Consider the following 13,643-nt stretch of genomic DNA (forward strand, 5'->3'; position numbering starts at 1 on the left):
TAGTATGACTATTTTCATCCATATCAACACCTACTGAAATGGCTAAAGAGCTGACTTCTGAGTTGATGATGTACTAGGAGTTATGAGATCCTGGTTCTTTTCATGCTTCTGTCACAAACAAACTGTCTTTGTGCAATTATACTAGCTTCTCTGTAACTCAATTTCCTCACCTGTAAAGCGAAAGATTAAAGTAGTGGAATTCTAAGTTACTTTGCAGCTTTAGCATTCTATGAATCTATGGAAGCATTTCTTCCAGAAGACAGGATTCACAGCCCAATTTCATTTGATGTTTGGCCTTTGGGTCTGTGCTAGTTTAAATCATTACATTAAATTTTTGGCAGTGATAATACTTGAACATCCACCATTTGCAACTCTGACAACATTCCTTCTGCTACAGAACCTACTCTTTTAGAAGACTCAACTTATTCAGTACTGCATAAAGCACCTTCATAAAATTTCAAGTGAAAAGGATTTCAAGGAAATCAGATTTAGTACCTATGTTCTTTCTCAAAGGTTCTGGGAAATCATTTTCAGTGAGCTAAGAAAACAGAGACTATTCATATAATTTAACATTGCATGTGTGTGTGCTTTAAAATACTTGTCTTATTTCTTTTGTTCTATTTACTATTAGGTGTTATTAAAAATCCTAGCTTTTTTCATTTGCTCTTAAAAAAAAAAAAAAAAAAAAAAAAAACTCCAAGAGTCTCTTTCCAACTCTGAAAACTCTTGGCTAAATACGGGTGCTATTTTCAACTTATAGTAACTGGCAACCTTACATTTTGTAAAGTTCAGGAAGAGCAGAAACTCAGCTTCCAAATATGCCACTCTGTCAGCAGGTTTGACTGAACAGGAAGCAGACAATGGAAGGCAAATGTCTGGAACCCAAATGTTTCTTTCCTGTAGAGAAGAAGACTCAAATGAAGACTAGCTTCTAAATCTCATCTTTCAGCTGATTTGGTAGGGGTGGATGGTACCCAGTTCTAGCCATTCTTCTTCTATCCAGAAGAATAACATCTTTTATTAAGCCTCTTCTTTTAAGTACTACTTATTTTAATGCTATGGCTATCAGACAGCATTTATTCTACCTCACAATATGCCTGCAAACCATGGTTCCAAGGAGGCAGTATTGCCTACTGGTTAAAAGTGCAAGGATAGTAGGAAAACAGATCTGTCATGTTGAGAAAACATTCACCCTTTACTAAGCCTTATTTTTCTAATTTGTCAAGTGAGGACAATAATAGTCTCTACCTCACAGGATTATTGTGATGACTATGTAAGATACTACATGTAAAGCATGCACTCTTCGTACATGGTCATTATTCAATAACTATATGTTAGTATCATTATTTCCATTACCATTATTGTTTGAAGTAGTAATAATATTCATAGCACTGCTATTTCTCAAAATAGTTTCCCTTGATAATACCACTAAACACGTACTTCCTCTCCACTATTATATAAACTAGGTAGATTTCTAGAGTCATCCCAATCAACTTAATGTTTTTATTGGTTTCCTGAAATAGTTCATAGAGGATTCTTGAGAATGGGCATAGAGCTATATTCATCATTGTATTTTCAATGCATATTGCAATACCGAATGTATAAATGTTTATTGAAAAAAAGTCACATTTGGGTGACCAGCAATAGAAAGGCTTTCTAGTATTTTTACTCTATTTTATAAAATCTATTGATTCTAATTGTCACACAATTGTAAATAAGCCTCTTTCATTGCCTGAGAACTGAGGCAAAAATCTCTAAATTGAGAATAGTACATGCCAAGTACCTTCTCATTCTAAAGAAAACCACTAAAAATCTGAAATATATCCTTGCAGTATGCATTAAAACAGCAAATCTGGTCCTGCGACCATTACTGCCCATGCCCTCCAAGTCTCTGTCAGAGACACATATCGAGAATTTGGGGGAACGGAGTCAGGAAACTAGGGCACAAGTACTCCCAGGTGGAGGAGGGTCCACCTCTCTAAGTAAGCCAGGGAGACGTCCGCAGGAGAACTGCCTGTAGAGATGGGGGTTGGCAAGAAGGTAATGTGAGTGTCTCATTTTTTGATGAGCATCTGCTTCTACAGTGGACTTGCTGGGCTTTCTCTGTCCTATGCGAGACAAAGAGAGAGAGGAAAAAAAGTAATTGGAGACAAGATGAAGGGTGAAATGAGAGCGAAGAAGAGGAGTAGACTCCACCATCACCTTCTTATGAGACACGACCTGAGAGTTTCCCATGAGCTCAAGGGACCTCTAGCAAAGAGCCCACCTGGAGCCATCTTGTTGACGCCCCCCTCAGGAGGACGCCAACCGTAAGAATTGAGTACAGGGAGTTTCTCAGCGATGTGAAGCTGAAGAGGGCATTCTGAGGAGAGGAGCTGTAAAACATATTCACAAGAGGGACGTGTGAAGGGAGTGACCATTCCGAAGAACCCAGACAGCTGCCCACAGGATAAGGATGCTGTCCCAAAGACGGTGCCCAGTGAGTAAAGAGACACTGGCTTCTCTCTTGAGTTCTCCTCTCTTATCCCTGCCTTCAGAGCGGTGGGCAGAAAGGAGAGGGAGAAGTTGAGCAGCCAAATGGTATCAAAGAGACAAGCCCTGAACTGGATAAAAACTGAAAATTTTGAGACTGGATCAAAGCTTTTTCCTATTTCAGTATTAAAAATTCCAAGATGAGAATTTTTATCAGTTCTTTATAGAACCTATGCCAAGTGTTATCAAGGGCTACAAAAAGGAAGTTCAAAAGAGCAAACCAGGAGGCTGTGATGAACGAAAAAAATAAATCTGTTTCCTATGCAGTCAAAGCTATTTATTACACCAATTACACTCATAACCCTGTAAGGGAGAGAAGAAGGGAGAGACATATGAAGATGGCTAGTGGGCAGGCCAGTCAGACAAGCTCAGTTGTTAATTCACCCTAGGCCATTCCAAGTGAGCTGGCAGAAGTAGGGATTCTGAAGTGGAACTTCGGACTCTGGGCCAAGTGTTTCTTCCATTGCACTGCACCACCTCCCCATAATAAGGGCTTCCATTTTTTATTGCACTTTAAATTAATAAAGCACTTGGGTGAACCACTGCCTTGCCAAGAATGTTTAGTCTGAAGAAAATTCTGTTAAACAAGGTGTCAAAACAACCATTAAAGATGCTTCTAAGAGCATTATCTTAGCTCTGCAGGGAGTCAGCACAATGCAGAGAAAATACAAGATTGAGAATCCAAAGGCTCCCGTTCGTTCTGGTTGTAGCGCAACAAGGAGCTTTAAGAAAGGAGCGTGGCATTTGGCGTCAGATTGAGATTCAAATTCTGGCTCTGCTGTTTAGCAGCTGTGCGACCTAAGGCACAATTCTTAACCTCTTTAATCCTCGATTTCTTCATGCATAAAATAGGAAAATGCCACCTACTTCCCAGGATTGCTGAGAGGAATAATGAGATAATATCAAAGCCTGGGAATGTGTCTGGAACTCAACAGGGGTCCAATAAATACGAGTTTTATCGAATCACCTATCAGTACATTTTCTGCTCTGCTGATCTAAGAGAACTCCGGTGTTGACGAAATTCAACAATATGTATGAGAAAAACTCTTTACAGTGAGTTACTTTAAAATATGTATTTTTCTTGTTCTCTTCCTGGGTGATATCTCTCTTTCAACTATGGGAGCACAGAATCAATGTGAGATGGGACAATTCCTGTTGTCTCTTTGAAAGCAAATTCCAATCTCTTAAAACCAGTTTTCTCTACAGTTCTTACTACAGTTACTTTTATTAGTACTTTTAGATACATATCATTTTTCACAATTATAAAAGACATACATATTCATTACAGGAGAAAAATATTATGAAGTATTTCCTTTCAGTTATTTCTAGATAAGAATATTTTTAAGAATTGGGTTTATTATGTATATACAGTTTAATAATAGGATTTTTTGATTAAACATTTGATACTTGGTTGAATGTATCTGAGTCAGTAAACAATAAAAAGAGGAAGTGTAATTCATTAACGAGAAATAGAGAATGTGAAGATAGTTTCTTAATGGTGTTTATTATTGTGAACTATAACCTAGCCACAGAAGACAATGTGAAATGTATGTGTACACTTTATACAAACACAAGAAACCAAACACCTGGGTAACTATTATACAAGTTTAGGAATAAAACATTTCTAGTTCTTTAGAAGTCCACTAGGGCATGTTCTCTCTGTTGCATCTTTCTTTCTACATATTCCAAGAAGTAACCTCTATCCCCAAGTGTGATTCTCAAAATGCTTAACAATTGTCGTGGTATGTCATCTGTCACTGCCAAAGTTGTGTTTTCTCCATCCAGGGTTCCAGAGGCCAGCAGACAACAGGGCAGGGAAGCTGTCCCCTAACACTTCTCTTATCGTTTTATTTTGCTTATTGTGTTCATTCCCATGTTATTAATTTAAATTTAATATTTAATTAAGCAATGTTTTCTCTTGTCTGTTTTTTGTTTGTTTATTTATTTGTTTTGGTATAGCTAGAAAGGCTTTCCACACATCTAGATTATAAAGGAATAAATTAATGTTTTCTTGTAGTACTTTTATGGTTTTGTTTTCTACATGTAGATCCCTGAGGGATTAGTAGTTCATTCTGGTGTATAGTGTGAGGTATAAATTCATTTTTCTTTTTTCAATAATTTCTGATGACACTTTCATTAACGCTAACTAGAACGGGTCTATATATCTTCTTTTATGTTCATTATTATGTTTGTTTAAGCACCAATACCACACTGTTTTAATTATAAGGGGCTTTATAGTATCACTTAATATCTGATATGACTAGCTTCCCTCATTGCTCTCTCATCCTTTTTCAAGATTTTTCTAACAAAATTTTCAAGTTTATCTTCTATGTGAACTTTATAATCAATTTGTCTAGCCCTCAAACAAAACAAAACAAATACCTGGGCTTGGATTAAATTTAAATATTGACTCCTGGCACTGCCCACAAAAATAAGATCTCTATTTTTTTCTAGGATAGTTTTGTGTCTTTCAAAGATATTTTGAAGTTCATCTCTTATAGCTTGTGTCTATTTTATGCTAATTTTGTTTCTACCAATTTTGTCACTAATATGCTATAGGATTTTTCTTTCATTGTATCTTCTCCACGATTATAGTTTGTAGATACTAAGGCTATGGATTTCTTGATAATGTTACAGTATACTATTTATTGATTTGTTTATTGGTTATATGAATTGTGTTATTTATTCTCAAGGATTTTCCATGTATGCTGTCATATCATGTACAAATAGAGATAGTTTTATTTCTTTTCCAATTCTCACACCTCTAATATTTCATACAGCAGTAAAGGTAGTTGGTATTCTTGCTTTTTTCTTGACTTTAGGAAAATGTTTCTAGTGCTTTCCCATTAAATTCGATGCTGGGTTTAGAAAAGATAAAGTTGGCATGCACACACACACACACACACACACACATACATACACACTTTCAAATCTGTAGACCAATCTTAGATGTATCAATGCAAAAATGTAAAATAAAATATTGTCAAATAGAATCCAAAAACATTGAAAAATAATGCACTGTGAACAAGTGGATTTTTCTAGAAATGTAGGAACAGTTCAGATAAAAAATTCTTATATTTACCATAGTTATGGTTAAAAAGAAATCATATGATAATCTTTCTAGATGCTGGCAGAAAGTCCAACAAAATTTGACCAAAATCCCTGATGGAAAAAATGCTCGATGAAAATAGAAATTTATGAATAGCATCTCAACACAATTAATATATCTATACCTCTAATTATATTCATATCTAGGTAGATTTAGATAAATAGAGAAATAAAACTAGTTATAAATGGGAAATAAAAATAGTTCTAATGGGAAAATGCCACGGACATTTTCCCACAGCCAAGAATTATTGTTAAGCATTGTGTTAAAGTATTAGCCAATGCAAGCTGACAAGGGTTATGATGTTATTTAAGCCTGAACAACTTGGACTTGTGGAAACATGCACGATTATGATGGTTACACCCATGGATTGGTTCTGGGTTGGTTGATACCCATCTGAGTAAAAGTAGAATAAGGATGAATTTATTGTGAAACAAAGTGGTATTTCTCACACCCATAGATTAGAGTGATGATTCTTGCTGGGATTCAAATCACCCAGGGAGCATATACATCCGTATATATCATATGTATTTTATATCTGGAAATACAGATTTCCAGTCCTGATCACCGAATTTCCAGATTCAGCAGGTCTAGAGTTTGACCTTGGAAGTTTTGTTCTTTCTTACTATGCATTTCAGTATGTAGGCATGGTTTTAGGAACTATTATTTTATAAAGCTTTATTTACTTGATTATTTATTCATATGTTTATTTCCCTTCTTGTTTTAGAATGTGTTTAAGTTGGCTTACCGAAACATATAAAATACAGCAAAATTAATGTAAATTTTAAAAAGGAAAATAAATTAAAATTAAGAAAGTTAAATGTTGGCATAGATGACGCTAATATAAAAAAGGCCCACCACAGTGAGTTAGAAACAATAAGGTCGTTTGCAGAAGTTAAGACACAAGGCCATTCCTGGGTTGTCATGTGAAGTAAATTATATTATAGTTCCTCTTTCTCCACAACCAGTAGCATTTGCTTGTGCATAAAATTGTTTAAAATAAACACTAAGAGCTGTCTCTAGGTAGAACAGTGGCATATAAATTCATCACAAATCTGTAGATGTGCATATGCAAAAGATTGGTGTGAATGTACAGACATTTTGGTTATTAGACAGTGACGTGGGGCTTAAGATTGTGAGCATAGCACCTTTGATCTTTATATATTTAACACTTTCAGCACAGGTCAGCAGAGTAACTTATTTCATCTCCAGTACCTGTATCTATTAAGGTATATTTATTATCTGTACCCTACTGATACCATAAATAATTTAAGAAGAGTTAAACAACAACAAATACACTTACAACAGGACAATTAAAAGACAGATAGAAAAACAAATCAGAAATCATATAAAGTAGGGGACGTCAGACACATCTGCTAGACACAATTTTAACTGCAACGAATTATTACATTTAGATTTTCATTGATTATCCTCTAAAGTGAAAAACAAAACATGACAGAGATTGCTCTTCTCTGATAAAAAGAAAAATCTTACATTTCTTTGTAAGATTTGCTCCCATTGTTAAATTCTAAGAAAAATGTATCAAATAGAGCTATCCGTGAATAGTATGGAGTCATAATTCTACAGCCTTTACCATCCCCAGACCTATCGCAGGAGATTGCTTTTATCTCACTAGTTTATAGTTAGTTCTTTAGTTAGCTCTGTACATATTTTTTTTTCTTATCTAGATTAAGGGCTGGAAGATATGTATACTGATCTTCTTAATGTTGCACTTTTCTGATATAACAGGCGCTAGTAAATGTTCATCAAGTGAACGAATGAATAATCAATGAATAGACAAACAAATAATACTCTGTGCAACCAATTGCATGTCCCAGCTCTCACCCAAATCACCAGGCTTGGGTTCTTTAATAGTTTTGTTTGTATTTTTTTATTTATTTTTGAGACAGAGTCTCATTCTGTCACCCAGGCTGAAGTGCAGTGGCACAATCTCTACTCACTGCAGCCTGCACCTCCCAGATTCAAGCAATTCTTGTGCTGCAGCCTCCGAAGTAGCAGGGATTACAGATGTGTGCCACAATGCCCGGCTAATTTTTGTATTTTCAGTACAAACAGGGTTTCACCATGTTGGACAGGCTGCTCACAAACTCCTGGGCTCAAGTGATCTGCCCTCCTTGGCCTCCCCAGAGGCTAGGATTACAGGCATAAGCCACCAAGCTAAGCCAACAGGTGCTGCTTTAGTACTTATTAGGTTGGTGCATAAAAGTAATGGCAGGACCTGCAATTACTTTGTAGTTATGGCCAATAAGCAAAAGAGGCAAAAACAATTTTCATTATAGTTCTTATATTCTCCACTGGGGGAATAAATGATAAAAGTGTGTAATGTGTTAGACAGCAAGAAGTATTTTGAAGAAGAAAAAAAACATGACAATGCAGAAAAAAGAGACCTGAACTCTGTGTAGGTGTGGGGGTTGTGTGTGTGTGTGTGTGTGTGTGTGTGTGTGTGTACAAGAGAGATAGAGACTGGGAATATACATCCAGGAGAAAAGGCATGACTGGGACATCCTGGCTTCTTATGATAACTGATGTAAACAGAAATAAAAGGCATAATGATTTAACTCTAATGGTCTCAAGGCAGGTGACGTGGTGGCTGAGAGTTCCGGGGATAGAAGGAAGTTTAACTTATTTCCAAGAATACACAGTATTATGGGTATTTGCGTCACTTTGTTGCACAGAGAGTGGTGGATGTATTCAAACAATCATTGCAATCAACAATGATAGGTATCCAACCTATCATTCCGAGCTGGTGAAATGCATGCATTTTGGGGATTAGGTTAGGGAAAGAGGCTGAGGAGAAGGCTAGGAGGAGGAAGAAATTCTCACACACAATGGGACCTGTTACTTCAGCAGCACTATACCAGAAATAGTTTTCAAGGAAGAACTTGAGAATTAATTTCAAATTGAAGGCTAAGTGCAATTTAGGTAGGCAAAAAGTAATTTCCTGGGTTGGATTTGGGCCAGGACATTGGACTTAACGCCTCATCTCTTGGAAAAATTGCCATGGGATCTTTGATAATTATAAGAGAGCATGGCCTTAGATTTACAGCTCCAGCATAGGCTGGTATCTTCAGAGGGCAGTGCCACTTAGTACTCGGAACAGACTCCAGTTGATGAATGATACCTTAATACCACTTACTGATTTACATGCCCTCTGTGCTCCCAACAGCACCTGCGCTTTTCCAAGAGTGCTTCTGTGCCTAAAGACTGCCAAGACTTTGCTCTGTCAAATAGTACAAGATCAGATCAATTGATACTAAAAAACCTCTACAGCTCAGAAACTTTAAAAAAAAAAAAATGGGTCAACAGATGCTTGCTGAAGTGATTGTTATTTTTAAGCAGGTAAATATATCAATATGAGTACTGCAGGAATAATAAAGGTAGTGAACACCGAAGAATCCCTGGCTGGGCTTTCATCTCTACAGTTACCAAACTATGTAAAATCCAGCAAGTCATTTCACCTCACCAAGCCTCAGTTTTCTTGTCTATACAAACCTGAAAAAAATCCAAACAGCTGGCCTATTCTAAACCACCACCACGTAATTTATCACCTGGTGGTCTACTCTAACTTTAGAAACATTTCCTATCTCCCTCTCCCTGTGACCCCAGTCATACTGGCCTTCTTTATGTTCTGCAAATCTACCAAATTTGCCTGTAGTCAGGGCCTCAGTGCTTGCTCTTCCTACCACACAGAATTCTTCTCCCCTAGAGGACTGTATGACTGGCTTCTTCCATCATTCAAATATCCTTTCTCAGAGGTTCTATCTCATCACCCAATCAAAGATTGCCCCTTGCCCTTCATTTTTTTTCTTTCAGCTTCTCATTTTATTAACGTCATGGTATTTATCATTTTCCAAAATCATATTTTTTATGTCATTGTTTACATGTTCAATGTTTATCAACAACTCTTCCTCACCATCATAGAATCAGAGTTTCTGTGAGCCAAAGAGTCTTGTGGGTCATCGGCAAAGCCTGAGTCCTGTCCTCTTTCTCTCCTCCCCAGACAGTATGAGCTTCACCACTTGCTCCAACTTCTCTACCAACTACTAGTCCCTGGGCTCTGTCCAGGTGTCCAGCTACGGCACCTGGCCTGTCAGCAGCGTGGCCAGCGTCTATGCAGGTGCCAGGGGTTCTGGTTCCCGGATCTCCATATCCCGCTCCATCAGCTTCCTGGATGGCATGGGGTCCAGGGGCCTGGCCGTGGGGATGGCCGGGGGTCTAACAGGAATGAGAGGCATCCAGAACGAGAAGGAGACCATGAAAAGCCTGAACGAACGCCTGACCCCGTACCTGGACAGAGTGAGGAGCCTGGAGACCAAGAATGAGAAGCTGGAGAGCAAAATCTGGGAGCCCCTGGAGAAGAAGGGACCCTAGGTCAGAGACTGGAGCCATTACTTCAAGACCATCGAGGACCTGAGGGCTCAGATCTTCGCAAATACTGTGGACAATGCTCGCATCGTTCTGCAGTTAGATAATGCCCGTCTTGCTGCTGATGACTTTAGAGTCAAGTATGAGACAGAACTGGTCATGCGCCAGTCTGTGAAGAACGACATCCATGGGCTCCACAAGGTCATCAATGACCCCGATGTCACCTGGCTGCAGCTGGAGACACAGATCGAAGCTCTCAAGGAGGAGCTGCTCTTCATGAAGAAGAACCACGAAGAGGAAGTAAAAGGCCTACAAGCTCAGATTGCCAGCTCTGGGTTGACAGTGGAGGTAGATCCCCAAATCTCAGGACCTCGCCAAGACCATGACAGACATCCAGGCCCAATATGACGAGCTGGCTTGGAAGAACTGAGAGAAGCTGGACAAGTACTGGTCTCAGCAGACTGAGGAGAGCACTGCAGTGGTCACCATGCAGTCTGCCAAAGTTGGAGCTGCTGAGATGATGCTCACTGAGCTGAGAGGTACAGTCCAGTCTTTGGAGATCAACCTGGACTTGATGAGAAACCTGAAGGCTAGCTTGCAGCAGCCTGAGGGAGGTGGAGGCCCGCTACACTCTGCAGATGGAGCAGCTCAACGGGATCCTGCTGCACCTGGAGTCAGTGCTGGCACAGACCTGGGCAGAGGGACAGCACCAGGCCCAGGAGTACGAGGCCCTGCTGAACATCAAAGTCAAGCTGGAGGCTGAGATCACCACCTACTGCTGCCTGCTGGAAGATGGCAAGGACATCAATCTTGGTGATGCCCTGGACTGCAGCAACTCCATGCAAACCATCCAAAAGACACAACCCGCCAGACAGTGGATGGCAAAGTGGTGTCTGAGACCAGCGATACCAAAGTTCTGAGGCATTATGCCAGCAGAAGCAGGGTACCCCTTTGGGGAGCAGCAGGCCAGTAAAAAGTTCAGAGGAAAAAAAAAAGCCTTGTTTATATTTTTTACCAGTCTGTTCCCAGTATTCAGGGTAGTGCCTAGTGAAGAGCAGATCCTTAATAAATATGGAAGAATGGAAGACGATGGATTCAGTGATCTCCCAACCATCCCAGCTCCAGCAGTCTGGGGGCCAGTGCACCTTTAGCTAGGATAATTCAGCTCCAGGAAGTACCGTGACCTGGGATAGTTGTTTTTAGTGACTTTCCCTAGCTGTCCTCATCCCCTGCCTATCCTGGACATAACCTTCATCTCCTGAAGGCACTGTTGTTAGAGTCAATTACATACAAAGGAAGATTATGGGGTAAGGGTAGCATAAGATGGAATGAATTAAAATATTTCAAACAGTGCCTAACTCTTCTCCCCCTTTCTCCCTACTTAGCAGTGGTGAAATTCGATGTATACATTAAATAAAATATGGAGTAGTTGAATATGTTTTAATATTTTAATAAAATAAGATTGAAAAATTTAACTGTGAAAACTTTCAAAATAATGGATTTCTAATAATTGATTCTCAAATGCCGTCTGTTTCTCACTACACAGTAGGAAGTACAGGAATTGATGAAGAACAAGTGAGGTTGAGAATTAGCACAGAACTTAAGGGTGTGACCAAGATGTGAGGTATGATCCATGAAACCGTAAAATCTGCAAACCAAAAATAAAATTCTAAGACACCCTAACCATTTGAATAAACTTCCTTCTCAGGCAGTGTACTCTTAAAATTTAAGCTGAAAGACTGGTTTAGGCCATGATGGGAAGTGGGGGTTTGGCATGCCTCATTATACCTCTCTGTCATTAACACCAACACAGACCTCAAGTCTGACAAAAAGCATTTACAATCTGTGCTCTCCAAAGTTTGCTACCTGAAACCTTCCTCTGCACAATAAGAACTTTAGTCTCCACAATCCGTCATCTTAACCCAGACATTTTCTTTCTATTGACCTTAGGTCTTTAGATAAATTGAACCAATTGTCAACCAGTTAGTTTTTAAATCTGCCTATAATCAGAAGCACCCACAACATCCTACATTGAGCTGTCCCCGCTTTCTGGACCAAACCAATGTATTTCTTAAATGTATTTGATTAAAGTCTCATGTCTCTCTAAAATGTAGAAAACCAAACTTCACCCCAACCAGCTTGGGCACATGTTCTCAGGATCTTCTGAGGGGTGCATCATGGGCCATGGCCACTCATAATCGGCTCAGAATAAATTTCTTCAAATATTTTACAAAATTTGACTCTTTTCATCAACAAATCCAAGGCAAGAATGTGGCAGATCATGGTAGTGAAAAGTGTGGCAGAGGAAGGTCGGGAATATGGAAGAAGCAGCAGTTGGGTTTTATATGGCTCATACACAGTCATTAGTTTAAAAACAAAAATGAAATATTTCCAGTTAAGGCACACACTTTTAATTTTATCAAAATGTCCTCCACCTTTTCACTGATTTTCTTTTTTTTTTTTTTTTTCAATTTATTTATTATTATTAAACTTCAAGTTGTAGGGTACATGTGCACAACGTGCAGGTTTGCTACATATGTATACTTGTGCCATGTTGGTGTGCTGCACCCATCAACTTGTCATTTACATCAGGTATAACTCCCAATGCAATCCCTCCCCCCTCCCCCCTCCCCATGATAGGCCCCGGTGTGTGATGTTCCCCTTCCCGAGTCCAAGTGATCTCATTGTTCAGTTCCCGCCTATGAGTGAGAACATGCGGTGTTTGGTTTTCTGTTCTTGTGATAGTTTGCTGAGAATGATGGTTTCCAGCTGCATCCATGTCCCTACAAAGGACACAAACTCATCCTTTTTTATGGCTGCATAGTATTCCATGGTGTATATGTGCCACATTTTCTTAATCCAATCTGTCACTGATGGACATTTGGGTTGATTCCAAGTCTTTGCTATTGTGAATAGTGCTGCAATAAACATACGTGTGCTTGTGTCTTTATAGCAGCATAATTTATAATCCTTTGGGTATATACCCAGTAATGGGATGGCTGGGTCATATGGTACATCTAGTTCTAGATCCTTGAGGAATCGCCATACTGTTTTCCATAATGGTTGCACTAGTTTACAATCCCACCAACAGTGTAAAAGTGTTCCTATTTCTCCACATCCTCTCCAGCACCTGTTGTTTCCTGACTTTTTAATGATCGCCATTCTAACTGGTGTGAGATGGTATCTCATTGTGGTTTTGATTTGCATTTCTCTGATGGCCAGTGATGATGAGCATTTTTTCATGTGTCTGTTGGCTGTATGAATGTCTTCTTTTGAGAAATGTCTGTTCATATCCTTTGCCCACTTTTTGATGGGGTTGTTTGTTTTTTTCTTGTAAATTTGTTTGAGTTCTTTGTAGGTTCTGGATATTAGCCCTTTGTCAGATGAGTAGATTGCAAAAATTTTCTCCCATTCTGTAGGTTGCCTGTTCACTCTGATGGTAGTTTCTTTTGCTGTGCAGAAGCTCTTTAGTTTAATGAGATCCCATTTGTCAATTTTGGCTTTTGCTGCCGTTGCTTTTGGTGTTTTAGACATGAAGTCTTTGCCCATGCCTATGTCCTGAATGGTACTACCTAGGTTTTCCTCTAGGATTTTTATGGTATTAGGTCTAACATTTAAG

General features: G+C 38.9%; 1 pseudogene; it reads left to right on the forward strand.

Annotated features, from left to right (window-relative positions):
• The first annotated feature begins 9,664 nt into the window (after positions 1 to 9,664).
• On the forward strand, positions 9,665 to 11,293 carry LOC119624381 (keratin, type I cytoskeletal 18 pseudogene; annotated as a pseudogene).
• Positions 11,294 to 13,643: the final 2,350 nt, after the last annotated feature.

The sequence above is a fragment of the Chlorocebus sabaeus genome, chromosome 12 (genome assembly GCF_047675955.1).
Source record: "Chlorocebus sabaeus isolate Y175 chromosome 12, mChlSab1.0.hap1, whole genome shotgun sequence".
NCBI classification, from domain to species: Eukaryota; Metazoa; Chordata; class Mammalia; order Primates; family Cercopithecidae; genus Chlorocebus; species Chlorocebus sabaeus.